The sequence below is a fragment of the Sapajus apella genome, unplaced genomic scaffold (genome assembly GCF_009761245.1).
Source record: "Sapajus apella isolate SASKATOON/1434 unplaced genomic scaffold, GSC_monkey_1.0 scaffold16, whole genome shotgun sequence".
NCBI classification, from domain to species: Eukaryota; Metazoa; Chordata; class Mammalia; order Primates; family Cebidae; genus Sapajus; species Sapajus apella.
Window position 1 is genome coordinate 5,442,958 of NW_022436956.1, and position 13,392 is coordinate 5,456,349.

General features: G+C 41.9%; 1 protein-coding gene across 3 annotated transcripts in view; it reads right to left on the reverse strand.

The window, feature by feature from the left end:
- TMEM45B (transmembrane protein 45B) overlaps positions 1 to 13,392 on the reverse strand; it is a 41,860-nt gene that overhangs the window by 12,363 nt on the left and 16,105 nt on the right. The window contains exon 1 of one of the 3 annotated variants that reach the window (XM_032284994.1): positions 9,392 to 9,396. The exons of the other annotated variants lie outside the window; for them this stretch is intronic. The gene's annotated coding sequence lies outside the window, so the exon portion shown is untranslated. Of the gene's footprint in view, positions 1 to 9,391; positions 9,397 to 13,392 lie in introns of those variants that run through there. 3 annotated transcript variants of the gene reach the window in all.

A 13,392-nucleotide genomic window follows, 5' to 3' on the forward strand; every position in this document is an offset into this window, starting at 1 on the left:
AAAAAAAAAAAAAAAAAAAAAAAAAAAAAGAGATGTGTGTGTCTACACATATATGTACATACCACATTTATGTCTGGACTTGTTATAAAGTTTTCAAGTTTAATATTTAAGAATATACGAAGTCTAGGTTACAAACCAACAGTGTGGCAATTATTTCTTTAAGCAATTTTACATTTTTTAAAGAATTAATATATATATATTCTTTGATATTTAATCACATATTTACCATGAAGTGCTCTTCATTTCTTTCTGTCCATCTTAATAACTCTAAAATCTCATTTTTCTTTCAACATGAAGGATGTCTTTTAATATATTTTCAGCTTTATTGAGGTATAATTGACAAATAAAAATTGAATATACTAAGAGTATATACATGATGATTTAATTAATATATGCATACATTGTGAAATGATTGCTGTGATCAAGCTAATAAACATATTATCACCTTACCTGGTTACCTTTTCCTTTCCTTTGTAATGAGAATCCTTAAGATTTACGCTTTTAGCAAATTTCAGGTATATAGTTTATTATTACTATTGTTATTATTTTTAGAGACAGGGTCTCACTCTGTCACCCAGGGTGGAGTGCAGTGGTATCATCATAGCTCCCTGCAGCCCTGAACTCATGGGACTGAAGGGATCCTCCTGCCTCAGCCTCCTAAGTGGTTAGGACTATAGCTGCGTGCCACCATGCCTGGCTAATTAAAAATTTTTTTTTGTAGAGACAGGGTCTCGCTATGTTGCCCAGACTGGTCTTGGACTCTTGGATTCAGGCAATTCTCTTGCCTCAACTCCCTAAAGTGCTATGATACAGACATAGACCACTGTGCCTGGTCAGCATATTATTATTAATGATAGTCACCCTCTTGTACATTAGGTCTCCAAAATTTACTCATAACTGCAAGTTTGTACCTTTTGACCAGCATCTCCCCATTTCCCCCACTGCCCCAGGCCCTGGTAACAAGCATTCTATTCTGTTTATATCAGTTTATTTTAGATTCCACATATAAGTGAGATCACACAGTGTTTGTCTTTCTGTGTGTGGTTTATTTCACTTAGTATAATGTCTTCCAGGTTCATCCATGTTGTTGCAAATAGCAGGATTTCTTTCTTTTTTAAGGCTGAATAATATCCCATTCTATATATACACCACATTTTCTTTTTGTCCATCAATCAATGAATACTTTCTGTATCTTGGTTACTGTGAATAAAGCTGCAAGGAACATGGGAAGGCAGATATCTTTTCAAGATAGTGAGTTTATTTCCTTTGGATATATACACAGAAATGAAATTGCTGGTCATAAGGTGGTTCTATTTTTAAAGAAACCTCCATACTATTTTTCCTAATAGATGTACCAATGCACATTCCCACCAACAGTGTAAAGCTTCCCTTTTTCCACAACCACACCAATCTTGTTTTGCATTTTGTTTTGACTTTTGACAACAGCTATGCCAACAGGTGTAAGGTGACTTTAATTTGCATTTCCCAGATGATTAGTGATGTCGAACATCTTTTTATAAACCAGTTGGCCATTTGTATGTCTTCTTTAGAGAAATGTTTATTCAGGTCCTTTGCCCACTTTTTTCTCCCTCAAAGCAGAAATTTTATTGCTCACATTCTTAGACTACAATGCTATAACAACAGAAATATTTTCTTTTACAAAAATCTCAATCACCTTAAAGATTTTTAAAGTCACAAATAACTTTTGGTCAAAGAAGAAATCAAAACTGCAAATAAATAACAGCAAGCACCAATCGGCATTGTATACGGTAGAACATATGAAATAGATTATAGTAAAAAATTCTTAAAACACAAAGAATCCAGGATATGGAAAGCAGGTATGACAGCAACAATAGCCAGATAAACTACAAAACCATAACTTTTCCTAAACTCATTAGAGGTCTGAGATCATAGGGCAATCAAAAAGCCTAAAATGGGCCAGGCACAGTGGCTCATGCCTGTAATCTTAGCACTTTGGGAGAGCGATGCAGGTGGATCGCCTAAGGTCAGACCAAGGGGGAAAAAAGCAGTAAGTAGAAGCAAAATCTAAGTAGGCTTAGATGTTGTCTTTAATACACAAAGAGTTCAAAGCAGTTATTATGAATATGTTCAGAGAATTAAAGAAAACTATTCAAGGAATTAAAAGAAAATATGATTTAAATTGATTCAACAAATAGGGAATCTAAATAGAGAAATACAAACTATAAAAATTAAATGGAAATTCTGGAGTTGAAAGGTACTATTACCAAAATTAAGAATTCACTAGATGGGTTCAATAGCAGATATTGAGACAGTGGAAGAAAGAGTCAGTCAACATGAAAATAGACCAATAGAAATGACCCAATTTGAAAAACAGAGAGAAAAAAAAAGAAGACAAATGAACAGAGCTTCAGACACACATGGGATGATGTTCAGTGTCCCCACATACATGTAATGAGAGCCCCGAAAGGGGAGAGAGAAAAAAAATAAAGAAGTAATGGCTGAGAGCTTCCCAGGTTTCATGAAAAATATTGAATTGCATATTTAAAAAAAAAAAAGCTCAACCAACGCTGAGTTTTAAAAAACACAAAGAACCACACAGGAAGGACAAAGCCAGAGGCATCATACTTCCTATGTTCAAATTATATTTTAAAGCTGTAGTAATCAAAATAGTACAATACTGGCATAAAAACACACATAGAGCAATGGAGCAGAATTGAAAGCACAGAAATAACTCATTCATATAAGGTTAACTGATCTACCAAGCTGTCAAGAACAAGAATGAGGAAAGAATAGTATCTTCAACAAATGGTATTGGAAAGACTGTATATCCACATGCAAAAAATAAAAGTAAAAAAGAAATTGGATCTTTATCTTCCACCGTAAACAAAAATCAACTAAAAGTGGATTAAAGATTTAAATGTAAGACCTAAAATGGTAAAACTCCTAGAAGAAAACATACAGGGAAAGGTACATGACATTGGTCTTAGCGTTGATTTCTTTTTTGAAGTGACAACAAAAGCAAAAATAAAGGAGTGTGACTGCATCAAACTAAAAAGCTCTGCATAGTAAAGAAAACCATCGACAGAGTAGAGAGACCCACAGATGGGACAAAATACTTGCAAACCATATATGTGATAAGGAGTTAATATCCAAAATATACAAGGAACTCTTACTCCATAGTAAAAAACAACCCTATTAAAATGTGGGCAACAGGCTGGAGTGCAACGGCACAATCTCAGCTCACCGCAACCTCCACCTCCCGGGTTCAAGCGATTCTCCTGCCTCAGCTTCCTGAGTAGCTGGACTACAGGCATGCGCCACCACATCAGGCTAATTTTTTGTACTTTTAGTAGAGACGGGGTTTCACCATGTTGACCAGGCTGGTCTTGAACTATATTAGTCTGCTCTTGCACTGCTATAAAGAAATACCGGAGGCTGGGTAATTTACAAAGAAAAGAAGTTTAATTAGCTCACGGTTCTACAGGCTGTGCAGGTAGCATGGCTAGGGCGGCCTCAGGAAATTTACAATCATGGTGGAAGGAGAAGGGGAAGCAGGCATTCCTTACATGACCCGAGCAGGAGGAAGAAGGGGAGGTGCTACACACTTTTAAATAACCAGATCTCATGAGAACAGCAAGAGGAAAATCCACCCCAGTGATCCAGTCACCTCCCACCAGGCCTTTCCTCCAATATTAGGGATTACAATTTGACATGAGATGTGGGCAGGGACACAAATCTAAACCATATCAGTCTGGGTCACACTTGACTGTATCTTTCTGTGTCTTATAATTTTTGGTTGAAAATCAAACATTTTAGATGAGTATGCTGTAACAAGTCTGGATTCTGTTTGATTTTTCCAAGGGTGTTTTTCCCCCTTTTTAGTAACTTGCTGAGACCACTATGAAATCTGTCTTTCACATCATGTGAAGATACCGATATCTCTGCTCAGTTTTATTATTTTTGTTTTTTATTTATTATCTTGCACTCATTTGCCTGCATAGCCAGTTATTTATAGTAGTCAGCCAATTATTTGGGAAGAGGTTTGCATAAGTAAATACTTCAAGTCCATTACACTTCCGGTTACTGTCAGTCAATCGGTGTGGGGGCTGGGGAAGGCCAGTTTTCAAGTCTCCCTTGTCTTTCACTTTTTGCTGAGGTCTCTCAGGCTTTCTCCATATATACATAGTTTTTTCCGTCAGCCCGGGATGTGTGAGGGGCTCATCTCAACACCTCTGTGATTCTCATTTCCAGAATCTCCCTGTTAAATTCTTGATTGGCCTGCTGCTTGCCCCAAGTGGGGCTGCAACCTCAAGATGGCAAAGCTGAGCATTTTCACTGCTCATCTCCAAGTGTTTATTCCCATGGTAAGCCAGCAAAGGCAAGGATTTTCAATCCCCCAGCCACTGCTCTGAATTGAATCTGTTGTGTGGCAGCAAAGCTACTAGTTTTCGTGGCTGGCCCCATCTTACTTAAAAGCCATTGGCTGAGCTGGGGGATGACAGGAGCAGCCGCAGGCAAAAAAGCCACAATCTCCTACTTGCCCGAAGATCTAGTATTTTTTCAAGAACAAATGCTGCTCAATTTCTTGCCTGTATTTTGTCAATTTCCATTTGCTTAAAATGGATAGTTTCGATAAATAATTTTGTCTAGTTTTATATAGTTTTTGGTTTTTTGTTTGTTGCTTTTTTTTTTTTTAACAGAAGTGAACTGCCTACCTCTTTGTACTGCCATAACTGGAAGGCCTTCTCCTTATTATTATTATTTTTTGATATGGATTTTTGCTCTTGTTGCCCAGGCTGGAGTACAATGCACAATCTTGGCTCACTGCAACCTCTGCCTCTTGGATTCAAGCAATTCTCCTGCCTCAGCCTCCCAAGTAGCTGGGATGACAGGTATGTGCCACCATGCCTGGCTAACTTTTTTATATTTTTAGTAGAGACAGGGTTTCACCATGTTGGTCAGGCTGGTCTCAAACTCCTGACCCTCAAGTGATCCACCCGCCTCGGCCTCCCAAAGTGCTGGGATTATAGGCATGAGCTATCGCACCTGGCCCTCCTCCTTTGAACATAAAAATTTCCATTTTTGTTTAATGTTTAACACAGGTCCCTTTCAGTATCAAACTTGTTATACTTCATTTTCCTAGGCAAAGGTACAGAAAAACCAGCTTTGCAATTGTATGTCAAAACTACACAGTGACTAACCAACTTCCCTCCTCCCTGCCCTTCCTCATTTTTCTCAAAAGCAGTACCTGAAATAAAGGCAGACTCCTGTTTGCCTCTAGGTACTTGATACTGGCTTGTCAAGACACACCCTTCCCTTTTACCTCATCTAAAATTCACACCAGTGGACAGCAGGGCCTGCAGCATGTCTGTAGAAATTTCTTTAAACTTATGTATGATTCATAGAAGGCTGAGTACTTTGATTTGATGGGGATGGGCTATATTTCTTCCATTATCAAATTCATGGATTAGCTCATTAGATCAGCTACATTATGGGGCCGGGCGTGGTGGCTCATGCCTGTAATCCCGGCACTTCGGGAGGCTGAGGTGGGCAGATTACAAGGTCAGGAGTTGGAGACCAGCCTGACCAACACGGTGAAACCCCATCTCTACTAAAAATACAAAAATTAGCTGGGCATGGTGGCAGGTGCCTGTAATCCCAGCTACTCAGGAGGCTGAGGCAGAAGAATTGCTTGAACTTGGGAGGCGGAGGCTGCAGTGAGCAGAGATTGCACCATTGTACTCCAGCCTGGGCAACAGAGAAGACTCCGTCTCAAAACAAAACAACAACAAACAAAAAAACCCAAAACATATTAGCTACATTATGGAACATGTGGAGGAGATGGAGGATGGATCAATTTTAGTTAGAGGAGGAACAAGGTAATAATTCAGTAGAACAATAAAAATTTGGACTTCTAAATAATTTGGATAAACCATTATCCAAATACAGTTTAAGCCCTTGGTGTTACTTAGCATTAAAAATTTTTAAATAAAATAAATGTTACATTAAAAAACACTTAAGGAATGTGTCTCCTAATATACCCAACTGATGTGGGCATTATACAATAAAACCTTTCAATCTAAGGACAAACATACAAACAGAAAAACAAATATCAGATAGGGCTTTTAGGCCAGGTGCAGTGGCTCACACCTGTGATCCCCGCACTTTGGAAGGCTGAGGCAGGAGGCTTGCTTGAGTCCAGGAGTTCAAGACCAGCCTGGGCAACATAGTGCGATCTCGGTCTCTACTAAAAATAAAAAAATTTGCTGGGCATGTAGGGACACGGCTGTAGCCCCAGCTACTTAGAAGGCTGAGGTGGGAAGACTGCTTGAGCTTGTGAGATTGAAGCTGCAGTGAACTTTGATGGTGCCGCTGTACTCCAGTTTGGGTGACAGAGTGAGCCCCTGTCTCCAAAGGAAAAAAAATAAGCGCTTTCCCAAAGGCAAATTCCCCAACTTTCTTATTTCAATGTATTTACTCTTCTTTAATTTCACATGAGATGTGATGGGAGCGTGAGGGGAGGATTGAATGTTTTGGACAGGTAGTAACTTTGCCTTTCACTTTCTGCTGGGCTCTCTCAGGTCTTCCCCATAGATGCATAGCTTTTTCATTCTGCCAGCTATGTGTGAAGAGCTCATCTCAGCACTTCCACAACTCTCATTTCCAGAATCTCCCTGTTAAATCCCTGGTTGGTCTGCTGCTATGGCCTAGCATTAAAAATAAGAACCAAGCTAGCTGGAGGATTGGGCAACTCTTCCTTTTTATTTCATATCCAGGGAGATCATCAGAAAAAGAACACAATTTGAGTAAGAGATTTGACCTTATTTTCCTTGTACTTTTGTTTTTAAACAAAATTCCCCAATGTACATTTCATCCCCGCTTTCTTCCCCTCCCTCCCTCCCTCCCTCTCTCTCCTTCTTTCTTTCTCTCTCTCATTTGAGGTAAGTAAAATAGAAGACAAGGTGGAAGGAGTCAGAAAGAGAAAAGGGCGGCACGAGTAAGGAGGACGGAGGAGTAAGGAAGCAAAAGGGAAGCAGAATCACAGAAGAGAGGAAATGGTGCCAAGGAAAGGAGACATGATGGCTGATGTCATTTGGCTGTTTTAAAAGTAAAACTTGATATGGTGCTTTAAAAAAATAAAGCGGGCATTTCCCCTTATTTTAGAGGGTCAAAGCAGGAATGGTGAAGGAAGAGATGTCCAGATAAATGGAAGAATCGAAAAAGGGGGAAAAGCGAATTTTGTTTTTCTCAAGTGCGTGGGTTTGGCAGCCAGCACTCTCTAACATTCCTTTGCTGCCACAGGCGGAGAGGTAAAGCAAACTCTCCCAGTTTGTGGTTGCAGATACAAAAATATATAGATCCCCAAATATCACAGAGAGCTTGGGCCTCTACTCAGTTCCAAACACGTGTTTCACTGAATAAATTATATTTTATCGTTACTATGAAATATTATATAACCATTAAAAAGCATGAATTGGAGGTATGCCAGCTGTCCTAGAAGGGTTTTCATGAGATGTTGGCTGAGACAAGCAAGAAGAAAAAGAATGCTTATAATGTGAAGTCATTTTGAGTAACAATGTCCCTCAAATGTGTATACATATATATGAATATACAGTTATATGAACATGAAAGCAATATGGGAGAGTACTTTGAGATACTTCAATTCATTAAGAATTTCACAACATCACTGATCATTAGAGAAATGGAAATCAAAACCAATACCATCTAATACCAGTCATAATGGCTGTTATTAAAAAGTCAAAAAATAAATACTTGTGAGGTTGTGGAGAAAAAGGAAGGCTTACACACTGTTAGTGGGAGTGTAAATTAGTTCAGTCATTGAGGAAGACAGTATGGCGATTTCTCAAAGACCTAAAGACAGAAATATCATTTGACCCAGCAATCTCATTACTGGGTATATTCCCAAAGGATAGAAATTATCCCAGTATAAAGACAAGACACATGCACGTGTATGTTCATTGCAGGACTGTTCACAACAGCAAAAACCTGTAATCAACCTAAATGCCCATCTATGATAGACTGGATAAATAAAATGTGGTACATATACACCATGGAATACTACATAGCCATAAAAAAGTGAGATTATGTCCTTTGCAGAACGTGGAGGGAGCTGGGGGCCATCATCCTTAGAAAACTCACTCAGGAACAGAAAACCAAATTTGGCATGCTGTCACATATATGTGGAAGCTAAATGATGAGAACACATGGACAAATAGAGGGGAACAACACACACTGGGGGCTTTCAGAGGGTAGAGGGTGGGGTAGGGAGAGGATCAGGAAAAATAATGAATGGGTACCAGGCTTAATACCTGGGTGATGAAATAATCTGTATTAACAGATGCCCATGGCACAAGCTTACCTATGTAACAAACCTGCACTTGTACCTCTGAACTCAAAAGTTAAAAAAAGAAGAAAATAGAAAAATAGAAATAAATCAGATGATTTTTTTAAAGATAAGAATTTCTGCCCCTCTGTGTTCCAGGCACATGTGTGATTACTCTTTCTGGCTCCCTTGTGGTTGGGTGGGGGCTTCCAACTACTGGCTAGTGAACTGGTTGGGTTTTTTGTTTTGTTTTTTAAGAGACAGGGTCTTGCTCTGTCATCCAGCGTGGAGTGCAATGGTGAGATCATGGCTCAGTATAGCCTCAAACTCCTGGGTTCAGATGATCCTCCTGCCCCAACATCCCAAGTGGCTAGGACTACAGCTGCACGCCACCACACTTAGCTAACTTAAAAAAAGGTTTTTTTTGGAGTATGGGGTCTTGCTATGTTGCCCAGGCTGGTCTCAAACTCCTGGGCTCAAGTGATCCTCTGTCCTTGGCCTCCAAAAATTCTGGGATTATAGGTGTGAGCCACCGCACCTGGCCATGGCCAATGAGTTGTGAATAGACGTGTCCTGTGTTACCTCTGGGCTGAAGCATGCCATTGCCAGTTCAGGACTCCCATAATGCTTTTCCCTCCACCACACTGACTGTCAGTGGGCATCCTGGTAGTTCCTCCATCAGCCTGCATCCTAGGGTGGAGATGCGTGGAGCAGAACCCCAGACCAACCTTGATGAACACATGCTGTGTGAAATACACAGCTGTAACGAGTTACTGAGGTTTGTGGGCTGTTTTCATCTAGCTTACTCTAACTTGTACAGATATATACAAGTTTAACTATGTTAGAGTCAGGACACAGGCTTCTGAAGTTAAAAAAAAGTACTGAAAATCTTTATTATATCCAAGGAAGAGGTTATGGTGTTATCAGAATGGCAGAAATTGTATCAACAAGGTACCACAGGTAATTTTGGTAAATTTTATGCGGAACTGCCCTGATTTCCTCCTCTATTGCATGATATCAAATGGATGTATTTTCTCTTTTGAAATGGTGCCCAAGTTCCTCCACCTGAGCCCAGCCTATACTATATAATTATAATTAGTATAGGCTGGGCACGGTGACTCACGCCTGTAATCCCTGTACTTTGGGAGGCTGAGTCGGGCAGATCACCTGAGGCCAGGAGTTCAAGACCAGCCTGGCCAACATGTTGAAACCCCATCTCTATTAAAAATACAAAAATTAGCTGGGCATGGTAGTGCATGCCTATAATCTCAGCTACTTGGGAGGCTGAGGCAGGAGAATCACTTGAACCCCGGAGGGGTAGTTTGCAGTGAGTGGAGATCACGCCATTGCACTCCAGTCTGGGCGACAAGAGTGAAACTCTGTCTCAAAATAAAGTAAAATAAAATAAAATTAGTATAATTAAAATTCTTTGTATCATTAAAATTCAGGCATCTCGGGCTCTGTCACAGTACAAGGTTAAGCCATTAGGTCATTCTCGAGTTCAATGGCTCACAATGGGGACTGGTGGTGGTGCTCTGGCTCCTATGGGTAGAGAACAGGGACACTGCTGACCACCTTGCAATGGACAGGACAGCCCCACAACCAAGACCCTTGTGGCCCAGAGTATCAGCAATGCCGAGGCTGTGAGATCCTGCTCTCGCCCAGGCCTGCTTCCGAAAGCCCTTTAGTCCTGAAGAGAGAAGACAGCAGGCTGCCTTTCTTTGTTATTCAAATCCCACTTACCCCCTCTTAGAGCAAGTTCTTCTCCTTTTAAGACTAGCCTGGTGGCTGGGCATGGTGGCTCATGCCGGTAATCCTAGTTCTTTGGGAGGCTGAGGTGGGTGGATCACTTCAAGACAGGAGTTCTAGACCAGCCTGGCCAATATGGTGAAACTCCGTCTCTACTAAAAATGCAAAAGTTAGCTGGTCGTGATGGTGGGCATCTGTAGTCCCAGCTACTCGGGAGGCTGTGGCTTGAGAATAGCTTGAACCTGGGAGGCAGAGGTTGCAGTGAGCAGAGATTGCACCACTGCACTCCAGCCTGGGCGACAGAGCAAGACTCAAACTCCAGAAAACAAAAACAAAAAAATAACCCAAAACTAGCCTGGGTAACATGGTGAAACTCCATTTCTATTAAAAGAAAAAAAAATTAGCCAGGTGTGGTGGTAAGTGCGTGTAGTCCCAGCTACGTGGGAGGTTGAGGCTGCCGTGAGCCATGATTGTGTCACTGCACTCCAGCCTGGGAGCTGAGATTGTGCCACTGCACTGCAGCCTGGGTGACAGAGCAAGACTCTGTCTTAAAAAAAAAAAAAAAAGAGAGAGAGAGAGAGAGAGAAAGAAACATCCTCACCTATGATCAGTCTCCATTTCATCAATCCTCTCCTTCCCCAGCCCTATCTACCTACTTGGTAGAGACCAGCCTGGGTTGGTCTTAAAGGGAGAAGAACATGCTCTAAGAGGGAGTAAGTGGGATTTAACTAACAAAGAAAGGAGGCCCCCTGCTCTCTTTTCCCTTCAGGAGTAAAGGGCTTTGGGAAGCAGGCCTGGGCGAGAGCAGGATCTCACAACCTTGACATTGCCGATACTCCAGGACACAGGGATCCTGCACGTTGCACGGTGTCAGGCAGGCAGCCGCCAGTCGACTTTATATTTCTACAGGTTTGCATTTCAATTCGTAAGTTGAATTATACAGCATGTGTCTTTTGTGACTGGGCCTTTCTGTTGGCACGATGTGTGCCAGGTTCTTCATGTTGTGGCACGGATCACCAGGGACTCCTTTTGTTGGCTGAATGGTATTTCATTGTGTGGGTAGACCACATGTACTGGTTGCTAGGGCTAGTAACACAGCACCACAGACTGGGCAGCTTAGCCATTCACACTCTCAGCCCTGGAGGCCTCTCTCCCTGGCTTGGAGATGGCCGTCTTCTCTCTATGTCCTCACTTGGTCTTCCTCTTGTGTGTGTCTGTGTTCTTATACAGACATTACTCATATTGAATTTGGGCTCCACCCTAATGATCTCACTTTAATTACTTCTTTAAAGATCTTATCTCGAAAGAGTCACATAAGACTTCCACATTTGAATTTGGAGAGAGCACAGTTCAGCCCGTAACGCCCTGCCCTTCGCTCCCTGAAAATTGGTCCTTCTCACATGCAGAATACACTCACCCACCGTCCCAACAGGGCCAAACGACTTAACCCAGACCAGCATGAACGTTAAGTCCAAAATCTCATGTAAGTATCATCGAAACCAGGAAAGGGTGAGATTTGAGGTATGGGTCATTCTGAGGCAAAACTCTTCTCCAGCTATGAACCTTTACGACCAGACAAGAAATTATCTGCTTCCCAAACAGGACAGGCATAGCATCAACATTTCCAATTTAAAAGGGAAAGAGGAAAGGGGTCATGGATCTCCTATCCTGGAACCTGGCAGGGCGAATTCCATTCCATTTTTATTGATTTATTTTCAGAGTTTCACTCTTGGTGCCCAGGCTGCAGTGCAACGGTGCGATCTTGGCTCACTGCAATCTCTGCCTCCTGGGTTCAGTGACTCTCCTGCCTCAGCCTCCCAAGTGGTTGCTACTACAGTCATGCACCACCATGCCTCGTTAATTTTTGCATTTTTAGTAGTGACAGGGTTTTGCCATGTTGCCCAAGCTGGTCTCCAACCCCTGATCTCAGGTGACTCACCCGCCTTGGCATCCCAAAGTGCTGGGATTATGGGCATGAGCCGCCGCACCTGGCCCAATTCTGTTCAATTTTAAGGCTTGAGAATAATCCTCTTTGCCTCAATGCTCTGTTGTCTAGGTCCACAGGATGGCCATGCCTTCCAGGGCCACTGTCCTGACCCTCTACCCTTAAGTGGTGGTCCTGCCCCTTGGTCCTGGGCTGGGGCATCCTGGCCTGCTGAAACCAAGGAAATGGTACCAGTCCTGGACCCTGAATCTGTGTGCCGTGGGGCCAAGGTGGCAGTAGCAGCCTGGCAGATCTCTGAACTGCCCTCATAGTCATTCTTCTCTTTCCTTTAAGGATAACTCATGATCACAGCCATATCGCTGTATTGGCTGGTCCTGCAGAATTCCAGAAGTCTCACAATCTTCCTTCATTTCTGTCTCCTTTGGTCCAAGCTGGCAATGTCTGCTGGCATAAATTCTCAAAATCCTTGTTGGCCTCCTATGCAATCGACAGGGGCGAGGCCATTTGACAAGAGGGCTCTCCACAGATGTCCCTGGGTAGCCGTATCTCTGTTCCTGCCTCGCTGAGCTGTATCCATGCATGACTGTATCCATGCATCACATTGGCCTTCTTTCCAGATGGGGTCCAGCCACACCCTTGGTCTTTTCTCCAGAATGTGCTTTCTCATTTTTTTGTAAACTGGATAGGCTGAGAATTTTCCAAATCTTCAAGTTTTGGTTCCTTTTGTTTTCTTAAAAAGTCCTTTTTTAGTTTATCTCTCTCCTCTCATATTTTACCACAAGCAGCAAGAAGAAACCAGGCCACCTTCAGTACTTTGCTTAGAAATCTCCTCAGCTAAATAGCCAAGTTCATCATTTATAAGTTCTGCTTTCCATGAAACATGAGCATCCAATTCAACAAATTTCTTTGCCACTTTATAACAAGGTCCATTTTTCTTCTAGTTTCTAATACCATGTTCCTCATTTCTGTCCAGGATCTCACCAAAAGTACCTTTATCATTCATATTTCAACGAGAATGCTGTTCCTGATGTATGTGTTCTTGAAGATGATTGACACTTTCTCTACAGCTCTCTTCTTTTCTTTCTCAGTCCTCACCGGAATCACCTTCAATGTCCACATTTCTATCAACAGTCTCTTTAAGGCAATCTAGGCCTTTTCCAACATGCACCTCCAAACTCTTCCAGCCCTTACTCACGGTCTAGTTCCAAAGCTGCGTCTGCTCAGCAGCACCCTATTTCTTGGTTGCCAGGGCTGCTATGACAAAGTCCCACAGACTGGGGAGCTTAAACAACAGCCATTTACCTTCTAATAGTTATGGAAGCTAGAAGTCCAAGACCAATGCGTTGGCAGATGGGTTTCTTCTGAGGCCTCT